General features: G+C 43.0%; 1 protein-coding gene across 4 annotated transcripts in view; it reads right to left on the bottom strand.

Moving 5' to 3' along the window:
- Positions 1-24,076, bottom strand: part of C1qtnf7 (C1q and TNF related 7) — a 98,925-nt gene that overhangs the window by 51,721 nt on the left and 23,128 nt on the right. Inside the window, exon 1 of one of the 4 annotated variants that reach the window (XM_050150217.1) lies at positions 9,448-9,644. The exons of the other annotated variants lie outside the window; for them this stretch is intronic. The gene's annotated coding sequence lies outside the window, so the exon portion shown is untranslated. Of the gene's footprint in view, positions 1-9,447; positions 9,645-24,076 lie in introns of those variants that run through there. 4 annotated transcript variants of the gene reach the window in all.

Raw genomic sequence — 24,076 nt, 5'->3', positions numbered from 1 at the left:
CCAGCCTCCCAAGGAAAACACACTGTCGGGTCGTTATAGCCCCCTCCTCCTGCAATGATACTTTCTCCTTAGCTGCATCTCTCAGGCTCAGGAGACATAGGGATCAGTCAGAACCTGAGTGCTCAATACCAAACGCTCTCTCTCTGGATGTCTGTTTGTACATGTGAGTGTGTGTATGCCTATGTACACTCACAGGTGTGCACACAGAGGCCAGAAATCACGTGTAGTATTTTCTTCTATTATGTATTGCTCTCTACTTCTGGGGCATGGGGATTTGGGCAGGGTCTCTCCCTGAACCCCATAGTTTACCATTTAGACTAGACTAGCTGCTCAGCTAGTCACAGCAATTGTCCTGTCTCTGCGCCCCCAGCCCTGGAGTAACACATGCACACCACCATCTGTGGCTTGCACAAGAAACACTTTATTCCAGGCGCCATCTCCCCAGCCACCCACATACCCAGATCCCCTGGAACACTCATGTCTCCTCTTTCTCTGATCTATCCAGATTCTACTACTGGTGATTGTTTCCAATTTATACAAGCGTTATAGTATCTTCCATCCTGAAGCGATACTAACTTGGCTCCCTTGATCATCTCTAGCCACTGCATACACCAGTCTTTCCAAAAAAGACATGGGCCCGACATGGTAAAAGCAGCCCCCAGAACAGAAAGGGGTAAAGAAAGCAATCCAGCTCTTTTTAAGGATGCTGCAGAGCTCACCACAAGAAAGCGTCCAGATGTACCTGCTCAACAATTTCTGCCTTCAGAGTAGCATGGTTTGGAGATGGTTTCCATCTCCACCTTCTAATGGAATATTGATAATGACTACTTCCAAGCACTATCAATCTGAAGGCATACAGCTTTAAAATAGCTTCCAGATTTCCTTGGTTTCTAGAATGTTCTAGCTAAGGCATACTAGAAACTGGAGCTAGATGTGAGGGATGCCGGGTGTGCGATCCCTGAGAGAGGAGTGGCCAGTGAGGTTCTAAGTCATTTCTGTTGTCCTCTAGGGACAGTCTGACGGAGAAAGTTCAGTCGGGCAGTGCGAGCAGCATTTTCAGGAAAACCATTCAGCAAGGCCTTGTGCCTCTGCAAACTAGGAGCCGGGCGACTCTGCCTGGAGACCAGCTCTCTCTACAGCTCTGCCTCAGAGTACTCTTGGCTGATGAAGATGACCAGATTTGGGGACGCAGGGACTTGAGTCATTTATGTAGATGCTAGATGTCAAGAGAGACCCTGGGGATCATGGTTTGCCTCTGCATAGAAGTTATTGTTACCTTGGTTTGTGTTCCCAGGTGGGCTCAGCACTGACACCAAGAGGTTGTGAGAGGAGAGCATGTCATTTGGTTGTTGATGTTTCTTGAGAGGCCTGAGGAGTGATGTACTTCTGCCAGGGATTTTGTTTCTTTGGTCCATTTGGGAGGCGCTAATGGTCTGCTTATTTTATTTTATTTTATTTTATTTTATTTTATTTTTGTCAGTTTGCAGACAGTGGGCTGCTTAATCTGGACAAGGACTCAACTAAAATCCAGGAAGACTACGGCAAAGCAAGATCATGGATGAGAAGAGAACAGAGACAGAGAAGGATGAAAAAAGACCTCCTGCAAGAAAGCTTGTCCATAAACAGAAGATGAGAAGGGTACGGAACTAATCATGAGGGACAGCTTGGTGCACACCGTACCCTAGCAAGGTGGGAAGCACCAACATAAAGTTTGGATGAACCGTGCCTTGTTTTGTATGTGCGTATTAATATCAATAATTATATACAGGCATATTATATCGGTAATTTTCATATCAACCAGGAGAGATGTGTGAGACACATGATGTTCATTCTTTGTTAGAGATAGGAACGGAGTCAATAAGGTCAAATGGTCCCTCACCAGAGGCAGAGTTCATGAGAACTCCTCATGACTTTTGAGCAGGACTCAAATGTTTTCACCTTGCCATCTTGCAGAGCTCGGCTGCTAGGTAGGATTTGGGGTTTGTTTATCTGCTTCTCTTTTAAATTCTGCAGCCGTGACGTGAGGTGATAAACTGCCAGCATCCATCTTTGACTGGAGGTACTCGAGTGACAGGGGAGATAATTAAAACGGAGGGAAAGCCAATTGGAAAGCCGGCTTTGTGGGTTAGGATGAGGACGACGCATTGCAATAGTCCAGTGCCTCCGTGAGGGCTTTATTTCACATCCCAAAACACAGAACAAATTGCCCAAATGCGAGGAATTAGATCCCCTGGTAACAAACATTGAAGTCACTTTTAAAAATGTCACCAAATGGCTCTGTTGACTCTGTTTTGTAACAAGGCAGAGGCAGATGGCACTTTGAAGCAGATGATGCATCTTGGAAAAACAAAATTGCTTAGACATTTTTGTCTGGTTTGCTAAGATAGAGTGTTGATGCCCTAAATGAAAGGAGCTTGGTGTGCACTCAGCCAAAAGCCTGGGTACCACAAAGTGGGTTAGCTCCCTTTTCTTGTAAAGAGGAGGCTCTGACTGTTAGCTCTGAGGTAGGTTTCCCAAAGGCTCACAGACTTGAGGAATAAAAAAAAAAACCTCAAAGCAAGTAATGGGCAGAAAGTTCCCACTTCCTGTATGCCTGCTATGCCCTTCATGTGTTTCATGAGAATTATATGGCTTGTTTAATTCTTTGTGAAGAGTGCCCTTTCTTTAAACTTTTTCCTTTATTTTATTGTTTGTAGACAGGGTCTCATATAGTCTAGGCTGGCCTCCATTCCCTTTGTAGCTAAGGATGACCCTGACCTTAGGAGATTCCTGTCTCTCCACCTGACCACTGAAATTACAGTGTAGACCGCCACTCCTGGTTTAGGCATCTTGGAGAATGGAATCCAGGCGCTCTTGTCCTGGGCAAACACTCTACCGGATGAGCTCCAGCCCCAGACCTTTCATTTTAGATATAAAGAAATCGAGGTCCAGAAGTGCCCACACCTAGTGATCTGGTGTTAAGACCTAGGCAGGACACCCTAGACCTTCCAATGTCATCTACTCCAGCTAAAATCATAACACTGTCTGTCTTTTTTGCTTATCCTAGAACCATTCTTCGTGCTTGGGAGAATTTTTAAATGTTCAAATAAACACAGAAAGTAAATATTGACATAACATCTCATTTTTGTGCCAAATTCCAAATTTACTATTTTGAGACATAGGAATTTATAACATATTTTAATAAATACTCATTCAAAACCAATTTCAAAGCATATTTCACTTGCTTTTTTTCTATATCAAAGACTGTAGTACAAAACACGCAGACTTCCAAATTATTTTGTCGCTGGGGGTAGCCGTATTCCATACATTATTCAGCAGACAATTTGCACAGTTGTGTCCTGAAAGAGGGTTTCTTTTTTTTTCTTTTTTAAAGATTTGTTTATTTATTATGTATAGAGTGTTCTGCCTTTATGCAGAAGAGGGCACCAGATCTCATTATAGATGGTTGTGAGCCACCACGGGCTGGGAATTGAACTCAGGACTTCTGCAAGAGCAGCCAGTACTCTCTCTTAACCTCTGAGCCATCTCTCTAGCCCCTGAAAGAAAGTTCCTTATTCCAAAGTATAAGGCAAAGTCAGACAAGGAATTAGCTTCTTCTTTCCTGAATGGAATATGAAATCAACACTGGAGGTTCAGCAACTATATTGCCACTGTGAAAATGAAAGTCACATGATGACATTTATGGGGCAAGAACTTTCAAGGGCATTGGTTTCCTGATGGCATCTTGAGCAGCGGCACCCTGGACCACCTGCATTTGAGTTTATTGTTGTATAATGACATAAAGTCTCTCGTTGCTAAAGGAACTTTAGGTTTATGATACAGGCAAAGACAATTCTAACCGATACCCATAGTAAAAGTATAAGAGAATCCTAGTTTTCTAACATAGCGCTACACTCATGCCAGCTTTTGCCTGGATTTTTGTTTCCAAAATATTGGAAGTTTGACAAGACAGTTCTCAGGATGGTGCTTGTTTTGCTGGGCATAGACTAGAGCAGAGTGGGGTCCCCATCCTGGTTGTAGGAAGACAGTCCACAGAGTCGTGGTCCAAGAGACTATCATCCTTCCAGACAATCTGGGATGGAGGGAGTGGGAGCGAGTGCACACTGGACTGCCTGTGACCCTCCATTTGCATTGCACGGATACAGATGTGACCTTCTGAGAGGGAGAAAGGAACCGGAGGGCTCATTTTGTCTATGTTTTGTACCTTGGGGATGGACCACACTGAAGCCGCAGCAGACATATATGATAACCAATGTGGTTTTAATAGACCTCCAAAGAAGACACTTCCGCAGTCTCTCCCCTCAAGAGACTATATCAACACTGAAAACCTTGCAGTACATTTTTGTTTTACATGTAAACAGACATGTAATTCATATGGGGGAAAAAAGCACCCTCTTTGAGTGAGAAGTTAGTGGACTAGCCGTGGAAGTCCTAGGTTAAACTGGAGTTCTGTTACTCACTAGTTCACGCTAGCTGGTAAACTTTCTTCCGGCGCCACTCAAACAAGCTTTAGAGTACAATAGCTGCCTCCCATCCTCCAAGGCCATAGGAAAGAGCTAATTAGGATACGCTGCTGGGGGATATTGTAAAGCTCATGCTTTGTAATAGTACCAAGTCCTCTCGCCCACCCCACAGCCGCTCGCCGTTCATCTCATCCCGAAGCCGCCAAAGTGTCTCACTTGCGTAGTTTCCTGTCCCATGGGCCAATGAACTCCAACCCCCTAATCCCATCCTCTTCCCTCGTGTCTTGCTGCCCCTTGAGTCTTCGCTTTGAAACTTGTTTCTAAAACAAACATTTGAAATATGTTTTGCAATTTGGGAAGAAGGCGGTTGTTAGAAAGTGAGCCAAATTAGACAACAAAATGAGCCTCTGCATAAAATCAGCCTGTGCATCTGTTCTCATCTGGGCTGTGGATCCATAAGTCAAAATTATATTCTGGAAACAATCGCGAGAGGCAGCAGCGAGACAAGAGTCTGCATCCGTACAGCTAAAAATACCCTGGCTGCAATTGTCTGGATAATTAAGAGACAAAGACTCATCTGGGGTATGTTCTCTGCGTGGGCACCTTCTTTTTGGGTAGGTGCTGTCTCAGACCTAAGAGGAAATATCCCAGGCCACTTTGGAAGAGCTGTCCACATGACACTTGGCCAGTACGGATGGATTGGCTGACTGCCCTCAATGCTGCACGTTAACGTCATTAACGTATGTACCATTTCAGACTTGACACAGAAAGTCACCATGGAGCCACACAATTCATCCTATTCCAAAGTTTGCCATGTCCTGGCTCCCTCTTCTCTAACGAATTAATCCCTAAAAATGGTGATGATTAAGGCTTTTGAAAGATAGATGATTATTTAACCTTCATTTAGGACCTCCTAATGTAGCTCAGATGAGGAAGAACATTATTTAAAAACCCAGAAAATAGAACAAGGAAGCAGACAACTACCGTAGGAGATTGGCTCAGGGGCTTTTTTCCCTTCTTTATGTATATGTACTCCTAACATGATTCTAAGAAAGAAAAAGTAAACTCCAAAACAGGGCTCCCAGGCTAAAACCCTGCAGATTTATCATAGCTCTGCAGCTCAGAGGCGATGCATAAATCAGGCCTAAATAGTGTTTTTCTGGAACTGAAGAGACAGTTTAGGTAGCAAAGTATCTGCCTGGAAAGATGGAGAACCCATGTAAAATTACCTAACTTCAAGGTCAGTGCGGGAGAGGCAGGGACAGGCATACTTCTAGCTAACCAGCCTAGCATGCTCGGCAAGTTCCAGGTTAAAGGGACACTTCATCTTAATAATAATAATAATAATAGTAGTAGTAGTAGTAGTAGTAGTAGTAGTAGTAGTAGTAGTAGTAGTACTAATAAAGGTGGACAGAGCCCGTGGAACACCTGAGATGGTCTTTTGCCCTTCAGGCATGTACATGTGTACCTGTACACACATAAATATGTATAAGATAATCACTACTTTTTAAAGGGTTTCAGTGACTTTGCTGTTACGTGCTTAGTCTGCTGCTGAACCCTGGATCTGGTTCTGTGTGTTTCCTTATGACTTGAATCTGTGCAAAATGCATCTTCATCAGCAATGAGTCCCCGAGCACCTTAGCCTAAATGTGTCCCTTCCATGGCAGCTGCTCTTCCTTCTGTCCATTAACTTCTTTTGTTCTTGGCATAGTCTGTGTAGGGATGTTTGGGTTTGTGATTCTTTGGTCTGCCACTTCCTCTAAAGCCCAGAGTCCACGAGAGCAGGCACCTTGGTTCTTGCCCTGTTACGTCTCGAGTAATGACTGTCCTGTCGCATGTTGCGTGTTCAGTAGATGCTAGGGGTCAAGTTGAACCAGGACTGAAGCAGCAAGGGGTCGAGTTAATGCACATAGCAGCTGGGATGAGCCGTTTATGTCTGTTACACAAACACAGAGATAGGTGATGTGCTCGGAGTCTTGAAGTGACAAGTGATGAAGAGAGAATTATTTCCTTTTGATCCCTGACATGGTTCCATGGTTCCCGTTCTTCTCTACCTCTAAGCCCCCTTTCTCAGACATGAAGTTCCCAGCTTTCGAGCGTGTGTTTGGCCTTGCTCCCTGTTGGTGTTCACAGGCTTGTGCGTATGTAGCCAGCAGAGGCAGCAACTCAAATACATTTTACTCAGCACATTAAAATAGATAAAAGCTTTTAAAGCAAACCTCTCATGATATAGATACCATATATGACTTCTCATTTGTTGAGAAGTTTATTGATTGATTTTTAAAATTTTTATTTATTTTATTTTACGTGCCTGGGTGTTTTACCTGCATGCATGTCTGTGCAGCGTGTGCATGTAGAACCTGCAGAATCCAGAAGAAGGCATCGGATCCCTTGGACCTGGAGTTATAGACAGTTGTGAGTGGCCATGTGGGTGCTGGGAATGGAACAGGGTCCTATAGAAGAGCAACCAGAACTCTTCACCACGGTGCCCTCTCTCCAGTCCCTTGACTGAGTGTTTAAAATTGTACCGATCTATAATAAACGAACAGCTCGAGAGAAGCAGTCTCTCTCTGCTGTTTGCTGAAACCTGAGCCAGCAATTGTGACTGGTGGCCAAGGCTCAGATGGTCACAGGGCTTAGAAAGTGACGCACACTGAAAGAGGGGGACCTCACTGGACATAAATGAGACAGTAAGCAGCCCTGATTTACTACTCACTCTGACGACAGGCCGTGACACAAACTGTGTGGGTAGAAAACGGTCGATCTCTCGTCCCGAAGAGAGCTCTACTTTCTTCAGGTAAAGCTGGGTACACAACCTTTGCCCCCTTCCTGCCCGTCACGTACTACAGAGCTGGTTGAGCATGGTAACTGATGAACTCTGAGGTACAACTGAATTATCCGGAGGATTTGCTAACAGGGAGTCGAAGACACCTGCATTTGCAAATGAAGTACTGCCCCAAGAATGTTTCTAACCTTGTTGACAGCAACTGAGCAGCCCTGGCAGGCTCCTTCTTTACTTTTGGGACGGACACAGCACTGACAACCTGAACGGTTTGGCGAGAGCAGAAAAGAATGTGGAGTCAATGAAAGCACACAGGATGCAGAATTAGAAAACCTTCTTGGATCCTATCCCTGTTCACAGGGAGCTGTGTGGTGTTGGGCCAGCTGCTCACGTGACCCTCACTAGGTTTAGTCTTCTCACACGTACACAAGAACAATAAATACCTGTAATATGAACTCTCATCCTTACGCTGCTGATGTATTATACAGAGGAGACCGAGGTGCAGGGGCATTATGTAAACACACACTCACACAGAAGCCTGTTTGTTTCATCCCCAGCCCTTCGGCTCCAAATCCTGTTTTCCTTGGCAGCTGTCAACCTTCTTCACAGAGCAGATGAAAGGTGGCCAGGTCATGGAGTAAAACACCCTACATGCCCACTAATATTTCCCCTGAAAACACCCTAAATACCCAGTAATATTTCCCCTGAAATCATCTCCTTGCACACAATGAATTCGTCTTCCACTGTCTTATGATACAGTCCAGCACACATCTCAAACGGCAAGCGCCCAGCACCTTTAGTCTGTATAATGGAAGCTAGCTTGAGCTGTGCTCTGACCACAAACACACTTGTCTTAGCAGGGTTGGTAGTTGCGGCGCCTTTCTGTCAGAGCAGTAGGCGACAACATCTATTTAGGTGAAGGTGAAAGGTTAGCGATCACCTCAAGTTCAGAGGTTTGTGCACTAGAGTTATGCACGGGCCAACTGGACGGTTGGGAATCCTTGATAACTTGTAGAATCTCATTGACATTTATATCTTTTAAGAGTATGTTGACAATTGCTGATTACTAAGAACGAGACCATTCTTATCATCATCGTCATCATCATCATTGAATGCTGTCATGTGAACCCAAGAAGACAGATTTTATCAGCCAGCATTAAGGAGCGCTTATTCTTGTTAATTTGGGAACATTCTAGAGAATCCAGAGCACACGCTTTAGGCAAGGGTGTGGAAACTTAGTAATTTAAATGAAAACACTTTGGGAAATACAATCTGATAATGGGGTAGGCAGTGAGATCTTGGGACGCAAGTCCCATATAGCCATCAAACCACAATGAAGGCCCACCAAAAAAGATACTAGATTCTTGAAGAAAAAGTATAATCTCATGAGAGAAAATTTGCAAAAAAAAAAAAAAAAGATTTCCTTGAAGTTTGTTATGCTCTCTCCATAATTCCAAAATCACAAACCACAATTTAATTTAAAACACTGGTAAAAGAAATGCATATTGACACAGCTCATCACTTATGAAAACATACAATCTATTCTTGAAATTGCTATTAACAAGACTCCATCCTTCACCCTATGATTATGCTCTTGTCCTGCATGATGCCCACAGTTCCACAGAGTGGAACATTTGTTTAATCATAAAACAGACCGTAAATAAATCAACACTCTTCACAAAGAAGAAGTCAAGCACAGGATCTCTCCACTACAAAGAACTCTGTGAGGAGCAGTGTAGGCCTGGAGGTTTTCTTTCTCCTCCACTAGAATCTTACAGCCAATGGAAGGAAGCATCTTCACCTTGGGCTCAGCAAGAGCAGACTCACAGACAAGCCTGCCATTTGCAGCAGCAGCAGCAGTGAGGTCAGAGGGCTGCTTTGGCTTGCCCTGATTGTATCAGTGCTATTCTCGCGGTGAGTGCAGTGAGTGCTGATCTCCCTAGCTAGGAGGAATATAAGTCTGGGGCTTTTCAAAACAAACCCAGACAAAGCTGAGGCTGACTTTCCCTTTCCCTCTTTAGTTTGGCACACATGTCCCCCAGAAATGTTTTATTGACGAAGGCCCAAGTCAGTAAACACCCCCAAGCATCAGAGAAGCACAGCGAGAGTGCAAGACAACAGAAGCCAAACGTCTTCTCCAGGGTGAAAATAGCCTGGAGATGTCTGTGTGGATGGGGAAAGGGGAGAGGGCTGTTTACTTACAGTGCTTGCAAGAACTTCCAACAGCTGGACGCTTGGAACTCTGCGCAAATGTGGACTTGAGCTCAAAGCCCCTTTCCTTTTGGAAGCATAAAGCTCTCACATATTTGTGTGTGTGTGTGTCTTCAGATTGGTACTTGTTTTCCTGATTTGCTTTCAAAAGTGTACTCCCAGGCTTCAAAGAGTGGTGAAGAGGGGGAACCAGCAAGGTCAGGGCATCCAATGGCACAGGATCTCTGCAGGATGCCTGGTTGTTAGAAGGAGGTTCACAAACAAGGAAAATATCCTCTTTTTTTTTTTTTTTTTTTTTTTTTTTTTTTTTTTTTATCTACTGGCTTGTTTCCCAAATCATGTTTGGGAAAAAGACGCTGAGTCTTGATAAGATCTAAAGTTCAAGTTGACCGTCTCCGTTTCACACGTGGGACATCAAGGCTCTCTGACAGATCTAAGGCTGACTGCTATTGTTTCTTAATTGCTGCTAGAAAGAATGTTTGTGGCAGCCATCAATGTCATCGCCTTCAGTTGGCCGTGGAAAGATGTGAAGGCTGGGGTTTGCAAAACTCCACAAGGATCACACAGGAGGTAGAAGAACTGGAGTTAAGCCCCAGTCAGCCCCAATTATCTTTTGGTACCAATGGGAGGCAGAGGCAGATGCAGGGTTTTGATGCATGTGTTTTGGCCTTTAGGAAAGTTATCACCGGATAAGGGTCTTTCTGTCTCCGAGTTCTGCTCTGGCAGCTGTAAGATGGGATGGTAACACTAGAGGGTGGAGGAAGTGCTCTATCAAGGATGTATTTGTGGGGTGGAATGGGATTTCAACACCACAGCCCCACTCTCAGGCCTCTGTTCTTCTTTTCTTTCTCATCATCTTTTTTGAAGAAGGCTCTGAGCCCTTTTTAGGTGGAAAGGTTGAGTTTTGGTCAGGGAACGGGACAAGGCATAAGAGAAAGCATGGCATAGCCTGTCCAGACATTTGCTCAGAGAATATTGGATATGGAAAGAGAAAATTCAAGACTAAGCCACGACCTAGAATACTTATCAGCAAAGGGAAGTCTCGGGGCCACTTAACTATTCCAACCCTCATTCCCCGCTGGGAATATGATCCCGTTTTACTGTGGTGAAGACCTTGAAGGGGTGAATAAGTCACAGGGATGGAGTCCACTCTAGTGAGGTTAGTGACCTTATGGAAAGACCTGGAAGGACCTTTCTTACTCTTCTTCTGAATGACCACACAACAATGGACTTCTCAGGAAGATGCAGGCAAGAGCTAATCAGCAAAGGCTGGGTCCTTACCAGATGCTGAACTGCCTTTCACTTTGATCTTGGGCTTACCAGTTTCCAGGTCTGTGAGGAATAAATTGTTTAAAAATTACCTGGTCTGTGGCATTTTCCTATAGGTCGACTACTGAATTAAAACAACAATCTTTTCCAGCATCGAATACGGAGAAAATCTAGTTAACGGTCTAGAGCACTTCTGCTTCCCTCTCCATCCATCCCTGACATTGGTCCACACCCCTGGTGCCAGGACGCTGTGGTTCTGTCCGGACTTCTCTTCCTCTAAGGTGTGAATTTTCTTCTTTCTCTGTCATCCACCTTATTGCCTCTGCATGGTCGCCACGTTTGGTTTCCTTTGATGGATTCCAAACTGTCTTCCCATTTCCCTTCATCCTTACAGCAGCCGCAGATGCCAGACAAAGGGAGATCGGCTCTGCTATTGGAAATGTGCACAGCCCAGGTCTAACCCAAACAAAGGGAGACCTGCTCTCCTATTGGAAACGCGCACAGCCCAGGTCTAACCCAGACAAAGGGAGAGCTGCTCTTCTATTGAAAACGCGCACAGCCCAGGTCTAACCCACATTTAATTACACCAATGACTTTCATTGCCCTTCCATAAACTCATTTTCTAAATGTATATCAGTGAAGACATGCGTCTTCCCTTTGGCAAGAACAGTTTTCTAATTAAACATTGTCTTAGGGAACTCAACCTGACATGTGAATCTTGGGAGTATCTAACCCAGTCTGAGTGAGGCTGGAGAGACAGTGAGAACAGAGCTGATATTGAGGATGCCAACTTGTGCCCTTCTCACTGAATTCTTGAAACAGCTTTGAGAAGTTGGTAGAAGTCACAGAGATAGTAAGTGACAAAGCCAGCTGTCGCCCGCCATGGCCAGAGCCCTGCTCTTCCAATGGGAATGCTTCCCTCATTCATATTTCGGCACTTGTAATCCTCAGTTCCGACTCTCTTGTCCTCAGTAGTCCTCAGTTCAGTCGGTCTGAGAGGAGACAGTTGCTCATAGTACCAGCAGAAGCAAAGGAACTCAGAGGGTCACCCTGGGGCTCCTACAGGCTCCTACAGCTGAGGGTGACAGCTCTGGACACTGCGCAAGTCTCCCTGCTTCCTTTGTCAGAATTAGCTCAAACCCTGATCCCATGCTCCTTCTTTTTGGCTTTTTTCTGATTACCCCCACTATTATTTTTCACTTTATCTTATAGCATCCAGTATTTCTATTTCATGAAGTTTTCCCCTTTCTAAAACTTTGTAAACGTGCTTCAGCACTATTGTAATTGTGAAAGCACGTATGTACTTCCAAGAAAAATTGCACAATGTCTGTCTGCCTTACTGGTTGCAAGTTCCCTGAAGGCAGAGATGTACTCCTGCGAAAGGTTTCTCCGTCCATTATATTGACACACGAGGGTCTGTGAGGGGAAAGGAGGGCTGAATAGAGGCCAGTTAACAAAGAAGATAAACAGTAGAAAGGTACTACAGGGTTTACAGATATACCCGTCAGAAAAATAATGGATCCACTTTGTTAAGTTCTGTGTACCCCTTAATGGATTCTTCCCATCCTGCTTTGCATAGGCTTGCTAGTTTGGCTACCCAAGGATATTTCTTTAGTGTGAAGAAAGATGACGGAGGACCAGATCTTTAACCTCCTTTCTGGCATTCTGATCAAAGAAGCTGGTTTATTGAATGCTGGGCTTAGAGAAAGAACTAAGGAGCATAGTTTTATCTGGTGGACTTTGGGGAAAATGGATTATAGTAGTGAAAGTGTCAGACATATAAAATGTTTTATTAATATCCAATATTTAGTGTCTAGATAACCAACAAGAAAACACATGTTGAATTGTTTTATAAACTAAAAAAATTCTTTAAAATATTTTTGTTATAAATTCTTTTGGATGAAGATAACCGGATTATTAGACTAACAAGTTATTCTTAGAAATTGAATTACTTATGTAATTCTTTAATTTGTAATCTGAAAAGGCTGATTAATTTTCTTCTGATCTCGCTTCAAAGCCTAAATCACGAACTCTTGGAATCTTAAGAATCAATGAATTGGAATAGGTTTCCAACTGGATGCTGTCACTCCTGATTGGTTCCCACCCTACCTCCATTTCTTATTTTTGCCTCCTGTTCCTCTACCCCTCCTCTTCTTTCTCTTTATTCTTCCATCTCTCCCTCCTTTTCCCCTTTCCTTTCCTCTTTCTCCAGGAATAGAGGGTCAAAGCAGAAACCCCAGTACCCAGCCAGTGAGAGGTTGATAGGGATGTGAAGACAGAAGAAATATAGAGGACAGTATTTTTCATGGCAGTTGCCAACCCACAAAATTCTGTCAGCTCCTCTGACATTTGGGGAGCTTCAGCATAGGATTCTTTGTTGGAACATCTTAGTGTGGGAGCCCAGTTCCTGTGTGCCTCTCGGTTTACAGCAATGCAACATCATTTCTCTGCATTCGTTGTTCCACAACCCCTTCAATAAAATGTCTTATTTAAAACCAGTTACACACTCCTGGGAAGCAACAGAAACAAAAACATTAAACACCAGCAAAGAAACTAAGCTAACTTCCCTACTGATGATGTCTTCTGGCAATAGCGAAACTTGAATCAGATTTGAGCACAACGATTAATGGGACTGTAGCATTTCACTTGTGTGCTGTGCCGTTCAATAGAATTTAATGCATGCATACATTCTCTGTTCTTTTAATATATTTTTAAGTCTTCGATTTCTTGTTTTAAATCCCTTCCTAGAGTGATACTTACTTCTCCCATTGGATGCTAATTGACAGGATTAATGGTTTCTGGGCATATCTCAGAGTTCAAGCCTTTTACTCATCTTGTTACTTATATCCAATTGTGTTTATTTTCTCAAATAAAATATTGCTCATTAATATTTTTCATCTCTATCCCTTAATTTTCTTTGTCTGGGCATCATCGTATTATATGCGAATGGACAGAGCAGCAGAGTTCAGCATTTGTTGGCCTTTAGCTTCTCCATACCTAAGTCGCATGTGAAGGTTTGAAGACACTTGTCTTCTCCAAAGCCCATGCTGAACATCTATAGCTCTTGCAGCAAGGTTGGGAAGGGAGAGCCTGTAAGAGGTGGTTATGGCATAAGGAAGAACTAGCATGCTTCTCGTCAGACTATATTAGGTACCTCCTTTAGTCTGGATCCCCCTACATCAGACGACTCATCCCTGTGACTTCTGCTGCCTAAAGGGCAGGGTGATTCTCCAGCAATATGTGGCCATTGGTACTTTCCTATAGAATTTTGAATCAAAAGGAACTTATTTTTCTTATAAGAGACTTGCTTTTAGCCATAGAAATAGAAAATGAAGAAAGACAACATCCTAACCAGAGGAGACCAAAAATGCAATTCTATTACCATCGTTCCTAAATATTTATAGCTGAAAAGTTAGGAAGCAAAAGTAACAGGTCTGGTTACTGAGTTAGAGAAGGCGAAATTATTACTAAGGTTATAAAGTAAAGTTTATGTTTAATGAAAGAACTGTTTGGGGGGGGGATCAAACCCAAAGCTTTACATAAGCACACTATCACAGTCTAATCTAAGCAAATTTAAAAAGAGCCATTAGAAACAGTACATGCTTGAGAAGAAAATAAAGGTGATCTCACAGTTATTGGGTATAACCCGATTAATAAAAACTAGGTATGCAAAACAAATACACGTAACAAGAAGACAGAGACTGTTAAATACTAACAAGTAGCATCTGTATCCAAAATGCTTCTGGGTTCTCTAGAGAGGGATATTAACATTTTCTTGTCTGATTTTCTGTTTTGCTTTGTTTCTTCTTTTTTCCCCACTGAACCTAATCAGCTTACCTTGTGCAGAGACTCATGAAGTCTTTGCAAAGACTTTGCTTTCCCTTCTTGTTTTTCCCTCTGAGTCTCTGGTCACATGCAATTCTTTGATCCTTTTGAATTGGTACACATTTCCTTTAAAAGTATCCTGTTTGTAAAGGGGAAACCATGAACCTAACGTATTTGTTTGTTTGTTTGTTTGTTTATTTATTTATTATTTCACATTACTTTCCCCAAAGCAGGATAAGAACCAGAAATCATGTGTTTCAGAAGGCGATCTTGGCTGCACATTTATGATGTGGTTGGCTTTTCAAGGATAAATAAATAGACTCCTCCCTGAAGAACTCTGTAAACCTTCTCTATTTCAACCTTAAGAGGAGAATCATGGCCAACACTGGAATGTGCTAGCACAGTTCACGGACTCTTCTGGAAACATTTTAACTAATCTCCACTGTTGTACTAGGATAAAATTTAGGTGACTTCTACAAAATCTGAAGTTTACCAAGGGGCAGAAACTAGAGGGAAACCAGATGGTATGGTTAAAGCCATTTCTCAGTGCCACCTAAGACCCTTGGTTTGGTTGTGAGTTATATTATATTTCTTTCTAATTAGAGTTCAGAAAGCTTCGGCTTTAAAAATTAGCCCAGACCATCTGGACCTGGATAGGACGATGCCCCAATGAGCTGCCTTGGCTGACTCAGCTCAGTCTGTGTAATTAAACATGTGCAGAATGATGGGGTGTGTGTGTGTGTGTGTGTGTGTGTGTGAATGAATGGTGCTGTGGTACTGGATAAGGACAAAAGTCACGTGGAAATTGTTGAAAACTATGTCCGAAGGGGGCATTAGAATTTGGAGTTATTTTCCATAAGTCTATGTCAGTCTCATTCCTATTATTTTAAATATTTATTTACTGGTCTTTTGTGTGTATGTGTGTGAGCGTGGAAAGTGAACACAGATTAAATGATAACTAATTGATTGAGCTAGTTTTCTCTTTCTGTTGTGTGTGTTCAGGGGATTTGAACCCAGGTCCTCAGGCTTGGTGGCAAGTGCCTTTACCTGCTGAGACATCTTACTGGCCCCACATATTCTTAAGACTATAATTTGGAAAGCTGTTTTCTCCACTTATAGCTCTTCTTTCAAAGATTGTAAATTTCCTTGTCTCTAATGTTAATATTTTGATAAAAAAAATTTCAAAGAAAGACTTAGCTTCAAAGCAGAGTTGGTGGGGTTTGTGACCAAAAAGCACTTCCTGGTTTACTTCATAAATGATGACTCAAAACTAAGAGGGTGACGAGTCCCAACATTTTCCTTTACTGATAATTTGTTTCTCTGTCAACAGTAAAACCAAGACACCATTAACAACCTGGTCCCAAGTCCTTCCAATTCCCCATCTCCCCATCTCAAATTCTCAATATCCTGTCTTCTTTCCTCATTTCTCATCTTCATCTCAATGTTATAACCACATCATGTCAGCATCCCCAGCCACTGCTCACACGCTCTTCTCTTAATCAACAATTAGCTCCTACTTACTTCAAAGATTATATGAGATTTGTGTGTTTATTGAGGCCTGGCTTGTTTTACTAACAACGCATTACAGCTACTTTGGGGAATGCAAACAAAATTCAAATCACAAGTTGTTTGAAAGGTAAACGTGACACCAAAAGTAAAACGCGAGAAACGATTTGTCTAGGGCTGAGAGAGGTTCTCCAGAGCGTGGTCTCCATTGATAAAAACCAGGGATCTCTTAGAGAGAGGTTCTCCAGAGCGTGGTCTCCACTGATAAAAACCAGGGATCTCTTAGGCAAATTAGGCAAAGTTGGTTATTTGATCTGTGAGTCAAACAGTAAATCTTGTGTGTATGCCGTTGCCTCTGAGCCTTGCACACACATCCCTGTAATACAAGGCCATGTTCAGTGAGGCAGGACCTCCTGTCTTTGTGGGACCTCCTTTTCTGTGTGGCTCAAAGAAGGCTGCCTTGTGCAGTGTCCTTGGCTCCTACAGCCTCCCCCGCAAGGTGAGCAGGTCAAGCAGGTTGAGCCATAGAGAACACACGTGATACATCTGGCAACAAAGGTCAATGGCACGCATAACTCAAGAAAGACAGTCCATGGAAACATGTCCTTTCAATCACTGGCCATCTTCTCCACAGTGTGAAGTCTACAGACATAGAGGAAGGAGGAGATACACACACACACACACACACACACACACACACACACACACACACACACAGGTATATACACCTAGACATACAAAGGTACAAACAGATACATATAAAAACACATACAGATGCCACACACCCACATGCACACACAGAAACACAGAGACACACATGCACACACACCCATACATAGGCACGTACAGAAGCACACACAGACAAACAGAGGTATACACATAGGCACACACACACATACACACACAGAGGCATAGACGCCCATACATACAGAGGCACAAACACATACAGATGCACACACACATGCACACATAGGCACACACAGAAACACAGACACACATGCACACACACCCATACATAGGCACACACAGAGGCAACACAGACAAGCAGAGGTGTACACATAGGCACACACAAACACACACATATGCACAAGCATACACAGAAGGGGGGAAATCTTGCCATGCTTGAAGCTAAGACTATCCACTGCATGAGATAAAGCATTCCCATTTCTCTGTAAGCTACTTTGAGTCACGTACCCATCGTGTGCAACCCAAAGAGTTGGAACCAACAGACAGACATGAGTTCTTTCCCCCTGGATTCAATCCAGTGAGAGTTGTGTATGATGAACCATGTGAAATCACTAACTTCCTACTTCTTATAATATACATTGTGTTTTGCCCAATGGAAGTGTTACTATTTCCCTCTTAACACACAATGAAACAACTGGGGCAGTAAGTAATGGGTCCAAACTTACACATTTATTACATGGAAGTCCTGGGGAACCAAACCAATTTTTAATTCTAGGCACATAAGTAACTTTCCAATGTTTATACTGTTGAAAAAAATATCTCTTGAGCTATCCTAGTTAGCATTAGATTTTGAAATAAACCCCACGTGCAAGCAGAGCTGATGCCAAACACCTGCTGTTTGCTTCCAAAATCCCCATTTCACTGGATGCTCCGTAGAAAGGAGACAGACACGTCAGTGTAAAGATAGAACGTGATATCCCGCTCTGCTGTGAATTTACATTTCGTTCAGTGAGGAAGCCTGAGGCAATGCTGTCAGGCTGCCAAACTCACTTTGGGGTTCACTGACAATCAGGAGTAGCTCCACAGAGGAGGGGTTCTTCACCAGATTTACTGACACCACAGAGACACTCCAGCTGTTCCCTGAAACTTGAGCCTACCTTTTGCCCTAGAAGTGTCTCTGTTTTGTAGTAGTGTTTCCCCGTGCTATAAAAGTCAGAGGGATTCTGGGATGTTTGTGAGTCTTTGTTTCTCCAGTGTATTTTTATGTGAGGTTATTACAACTCAGGAGGGCTTGTTAATTTTAATTCAAACTAGAAAGATAACACATCTTGTTAGAGTACAGATAATACTGTGGAATTATTGCCCTTGAACCCAGGCTTGAGTGTCCTAGGCCTATAACTTTAGCCACTCAAAAGAATGAGACAGGAGGATCACACTTCAATTCCAGCCTGGACTACTTAGTGAGACCCAGTCTCAAAATAAACGGTCTAAAGGGAACTAGGGATGTAGATCAGTAGTAGACGTCTTGCCTAGCACATGTGAGGTCGTGGGTTAAGTCCCTAGTATTACACACACACACACACATGCATATTTGCACACGTGTGTACATGCATGTGTGCACCTTTGGCATAACTTGTTGCACATCTATGCTCCTTGGCTATATGGTAGTTCAATTTTCAGCTGTTTCTGTTATCATACTGTGGCCGAATGAACAATTCTAAAATTTTACAAGCTCATAACTTTTCTTTTCTCACCTATTGGAGGTGTGAAACTTGTCCAGGATTACACGTCTGGTAAATGATGATGAAGCTGGGATTCACTTATTCAATGACTAGGGCTACGTCCCAGAAAGTGTTAAGCATAAGGAATAGGTTAATAAACCACCAGTACCAAAACTACTGCTATCTTAGCTGACCATGAATAAAATATCCCAAGAGTTCTAGAATCAAACAAAAGAGACAACCAGGAGGCAGAAGAGATTTGACTCAGTATATCAGCAGTGCTGTGCTTGTGTGGTTTAGGAGAAGGGCACCATCAGTCAGAATTGGATCACAGTTGTAGCTGGATAGTAACAGATAAATTAGATGGAGAATATATGAAGCCATTCCCAGTGGAAAGCAGTATGACATCTCTGAGAGAGAGACCAAAGAGGAAGGACCATTTGCCGTCATCTTTGGAGCGTCTGTGTTGAGCCGGTCAGTCACTGTCTTGTGTAAATGTCCACAGAACAATTCCATAAGAGAAGCACATCTTCCTTTATGTTTTACATTTCTCAGGATGCACTTTTAGGATGCTTAATGTGGGGAGAGTGCTCTTTCTCTTTGGAACTGTTCTAAATTGTACCTATCAGACCTTCAGTGAGTGGCGGTCTCCCAGGTACTGCTCAACTCCTATTTCCTCCTTCTTTCTTACCCCAGAGCTCTTCTTTAGGGAGGCAGTATAATCAGCTCATCCACATTTTCTCAGACTCTAGCAGAGGCCATGTGACCCACCCACTAGGGAGAATGGTGCATGAGCAGAAGTTGATGGATGAGGTTGTTGGAAAAGAAGCAAGACAAAGTCTGTATTGCCTGCTCAGATTTGATTGTATCTAGTTTATCATTGGTTCAAAATAAAGTCACAACATTGAAGTAACAGAGAGCTGCTACTGAGAAAGACATGCGGGAAGGTAGAGGTCTGTGGCGCTTCTCTGACAAATCATGTATTGTAGCCCTAGCTTTCAATGTGATGGCTGAAGATAGGACTTTGTGAGGTTATTAAAGTCAGGAGGATGGAATCCTATGAAAGAGGTTAGTGCCCTTTATAAGAGACCTGAGAGCTATAATCTCCCACTCTGTCAGGAGAGAGAATTTCAAAAATGAAGGATGAACATGGCCAATCAGTGGACATGAGATTTGCCTGTCCATAGGTCATTTACTCTTAAGTCTCCAAATCTGATCATTAAATATTTGTTAAGTCACCCAGTCAATGATGACTTGCTATAGGAGGCCAAACTAAGTCAGACTCCACTACACCGACTCTTGACTACATCTCCACACACTTTAAGTGAGAAAGTCTTTTGACCAGACCACAGAGGCTGAGTTCTTTCTCCTGAAGTCAGATACACTCCCTCACTGACAGGTCCCTCCTTCACGTTTTCATCCTAGACTCATTAAGCAATAATTTCAGAGCTGAGTATAATACTTCACTGTTGCAGAGGATTTGGCTTCTTTGTGAACAAATTCTCTGGAGTAGTTCATTTTTCTTTGTAGATGAGGCATCATTTGGCTACAGTGTAGCAAAATTCTGCTCCAATAACACAGCAATTAAACCCAGCCCCTCCCCCACTCTGCAGTACACAGTCACAGCTTGCAGAGACAGCTCCACCTGGCTGAAGGACTAGCCTGTGCCTGGGCTTGCTCTTGCCAACCACGGGAACATCAGACAAAACAGGAAACCCAGAGCTTCAAATAAACAAAGAACACTCAAAGAAGAGATAGAGCCCAAGAGTTCCTGTGACTGCTTTAAGCACTTTGGTTGCCAGTCCTGTAACTTGTTGAGTGAAGTTTAGTAGGAAACACACACACACACACACACACACACACACACACACACACACACACACACACACAAATTTCAAGGCAAGAAATCCAAGTTCCAATTTCTCCTAAATTTCTTGCTGGCTAAATTTTAGACAAGGATTCTCATCTTCCCTGGTTTCAGCTGTCTACACTGCAACTTGGTAAGATGATGAAGATGATGATGATGATGATAAAACCTTCTCACACAGAGCTGGTGGGAGGAGTAGGCATGGTGTTGCACATGAAAGCAATCTGTAAACACTAAATTTGTGCACACTTCTGTGGCTATTCCGAGGCAGAAGGCAGGCCACGTATGAACTTGCATGAAGCTGTGCCCTTGCCATCTGGCATCCACCCACACTCTGGAGGTGTGAGCTACGCCACTGGAGGATATACCGGCTGTAAACACTCTGTTAAGGGTCAGTAATGAAGACCTTTTAGAGTTGTAATTCTTCTTATAAACACAGGTGCCAATTACTAATGAGGTCATCGGGTTAAGAAGCAAGAAAGTGATCCGCTTCTGACTGTTATCATTATAAACATGGTAAATTCCATAGATTTGATCTTTAAGTTAATTGGGAAAACTATTCCCACAAACCAGAGGCCAGAATTTTTGTGTCTTTGTTTCTGCACACCTGACAGTTGGTAGAATGGCATGGCTTGAGTACACGGATCAGCAATAAGGGAAGTCAGGGCTTGACCAGGTTTAGAACCGCCTATGATCCCAAGTTAGCTCATTGGTCATTTCCAGGAGGAGACTCTTTGTGATCTAAAGTTAAGGACACAGGTCTATTTATCTGGGCTGAAAGGGGGTGTGGACTTTCTCTGCCTTGAAGGATCTCCATGTCACCAGAATCTTCGTAAGTACAGGACTTTGCTATGTGGCTAGCCCCATGGCAGGCGCACCATGGAGCTGCTGTGTTCATTCTCAAGGGACAAATGAGACAATGGAGGATATTTTTCAAAGCCACCCCGCTGCGCGGGACTCAGGCAGCCTGGCTCCCATTCCCTGTATCACCATTGCTGCTGCTGTCCCTTGAGCGGAGATAAATAGGAAGCACACATGGCAGACAGCTGGGCTGTGAATCTCGGGAGCTCAAGTGTTCGTGGATTTTCTTGGGAGAAGGCTGAAGAACTGCCGAGGATCTATCTTTTGGGCTTTGGGGGGAACTAAATGTAACCATTCATACACAGCGATGTCTCTTTCTAGTCTAATGTGAGATTTAGGGATTTGGGAAGGCATCTGGAATTTATTTATGCCATTTAGGCTTTGTAATTCAATATTAAATTCTTATAATGAAACACAGTAGACCATATTTGTGATTCTGACTATGCTGGGCATGTGTTGGCAAACTGAACTTTAATATCTGGCTTTGAGTGGCCAGGGTCATTCTCTCAAAAGGGAAAAGCACATATCTGGAATTACTTTTATTGTTTGTAGACATGACAGTGGAAGGGACTATATTTCAGGGTATTTCTCCCCAGATAATGTTGTAAACAATGTAAATGATTTGACTACGCTATGATTATAGCACAAAGATAGAAAAGTCCTGTTGTACAGTCCTGGTCCTGGGGAGACGTAGCCTTAGATTAGACACACAATCTTGGGTTGGCATTGCCTTCTTGCTATTACTCATGTAATTGAGAACAGTTTCTTCAAGCTGCATTGCTTTTTGTTTGTATGTGTGTATGGTATGCGTGTTAGCATGTGTGATGCTTTACATGTGTGTGGGTATAAAAGTTCATGTGTCCATGTAGAGGCAAGAGGCTGATGTTGTGTGTCTTTCTTGATTGCTCTCCGTTTTTATTGGATGGGGCAGGGTTTTTTGCTGAGCCTAGAGATTACCAAATTGGCTGGTCTGGTTAGGTATTTTGTCAGGGGATCCTCTCTCTGCCTCAAGAGCCCTGAGATTATAGGTAGCTTTCATACCTACTCACTTTTAAAATGTGTGTGTTGGGGAGCAGAGTCTGGTTCTCATACCTTGGTGACAAAAATTTTATTTAGAGCACCCGTGAAAATTTCTTGACTTTTCCTTCTTTCTCTTTCTTTCTTTCTTTCTTTCTTTCTTTCTTTCTTTCTTTCTTTCTTTCTTTCTTTCTTCCTTTCCTTTTTTCTTTTCTCTTTTTTTTTCTTTCTTGAGCTGGGCTTTCTCTGTGTATGGCTGTACTGGAACTCACACTGTAGACCAGGCTGGTCTCAGTCTCACAGAGATCACCTGCATCTGCCTCCTGAGTGCTGGGATAAAGGTGTGCACCACCACTGCCTGGCTTTACCGTGTTCTATAGGAGACAGTCATCAGAAGGTGTCAGATGGCCAGCAGGGGTATGAAGTCGGGGATCTGGGTGCTGTGTTGGGATAAAAATGAAAATGCTAATGTAAGGAGAAGCTGGAGTCACCAGCAGTCTTAATCCCATGCCAGGGTACGGTTCTTTATCCTGAGAGGAATAGTCAACTAACAAAGGGTTACCTTTTCTTATTATAAATGAAGTTTCTTACTGAAGAAAACAAGAAGCACAAGTAATACTTTAGATGGACAAGCTACAGAAAATGCATGGCATGGATCTGAAAGGTCTCCCACCAGCTCATGGACTGAAGGTGTCAAACCCAGCTGGAGTGCTACTTCAACAGATGGCTAATAGAAGGGGCGGAGCCTAGCTGGAGGAAGCAGGTCTCCGAAACAGCATCCCTGGATGATGTCTCAGGTCCCTCCCTTGTCTCTCTGTCACACCCTGTCACTCCACTGCTCTGCTGCATCAGTTCAGGCCCACAGCAACGGAGCCTGTCTACCGCGGATGGGATGGAGCCTATCTATGACACCTCAAGCTAAAATGAATCTTCACTCTCTGAACATTTTCTTTGAAGTATTTGTCTCTGTGATACAGAGAGCTACTGCTAGCCTCTAGGGAATATTTCTCTCTATATATTTTGAATAGATGGCTATTTTAGTTAAAATGTAATCAGATTGTATCCAGTCTTTTATATAGTTCTCTATGATTCTACAGATATCTATGTAACTCGATGAAGACTTTCTGACATTGTCATCTTTAATGGCTGCATAGTATATAGCGGTTATACAGATGTGAAACATTTTTCTTTAGAATTAAAAGTTTTAATGTCTTAATTGTACCCATATGTTGGAGTAATAAAAATCTCCATAATGAGCATCCTTGTGGTGAAATTCTTTTAGTACATGATTGCTTCATCAGGATATTTTAAATCATATACTTATTTTGTGTGTGTGTGTGTGTGTGTGTGTTTGTATAGATGCACACATGCCATGGTGCATTTGTGAAAAGCAGTAGACAACTTGTGAGAGTCCGTTCTCTCCTACCACGTGAGTCCTAAGAACTGAACTCAGGTAGCCAGACTTGGGAGCAGGCGCCATTGCTCCCTGGATCGCCTCACTAGTGCCCTTTAGGGTAAATTAGAAGACACGGAAAGATTTGGTCTAAAAAGTCAACTCATGCGTGTTGAGAAATCTGCCCAGAAAAGCTCTGTGCATTAATTGCCTTGCCCAAAGTTTGGTGTTACCGATGTTATTCTCTAGCCTGAGCAGGAGGTGGCTATAAGTTTTGACTGATTAGAACATGCCCCCAAAGCTACTGAGATGTAGAAATTGGAGAGGTTGTGAGGAACAATCAGAGCAGGGTGCTGAAGGTGGGAAGCTGTAGTTTTGGAAGTGGGAACTGGCAGCATCTTCAAATATCTGAAAGAGCGCTATTGTAGAATATGATTTTAAGATGTGCTGCATTTGTTTATGCTGTGGAATATG

The sequence above is a fragment of the Alexandromys fortis genome, unplaced genomic scaffold (assembly GCF_014885135.2).
Source record: "Alexandromys fortis isolate MF-2015 unplaced genomic scaffold, M_Fortis_MF-2015_v1.1 scaffold_0, whole genome shotgun sequence".
Lineage (NCBI taxonomy): Eukaryota > Metazoa > Chordata > Mammalia > Rodentia > Cricetidae > Alexandromys > Alexandromys fortis.
The sequence above is the reverse complement of the archived record's forward strand: the minus strand, read 5'-3'. Positions and strand labels throughout refer to the sequence as shown.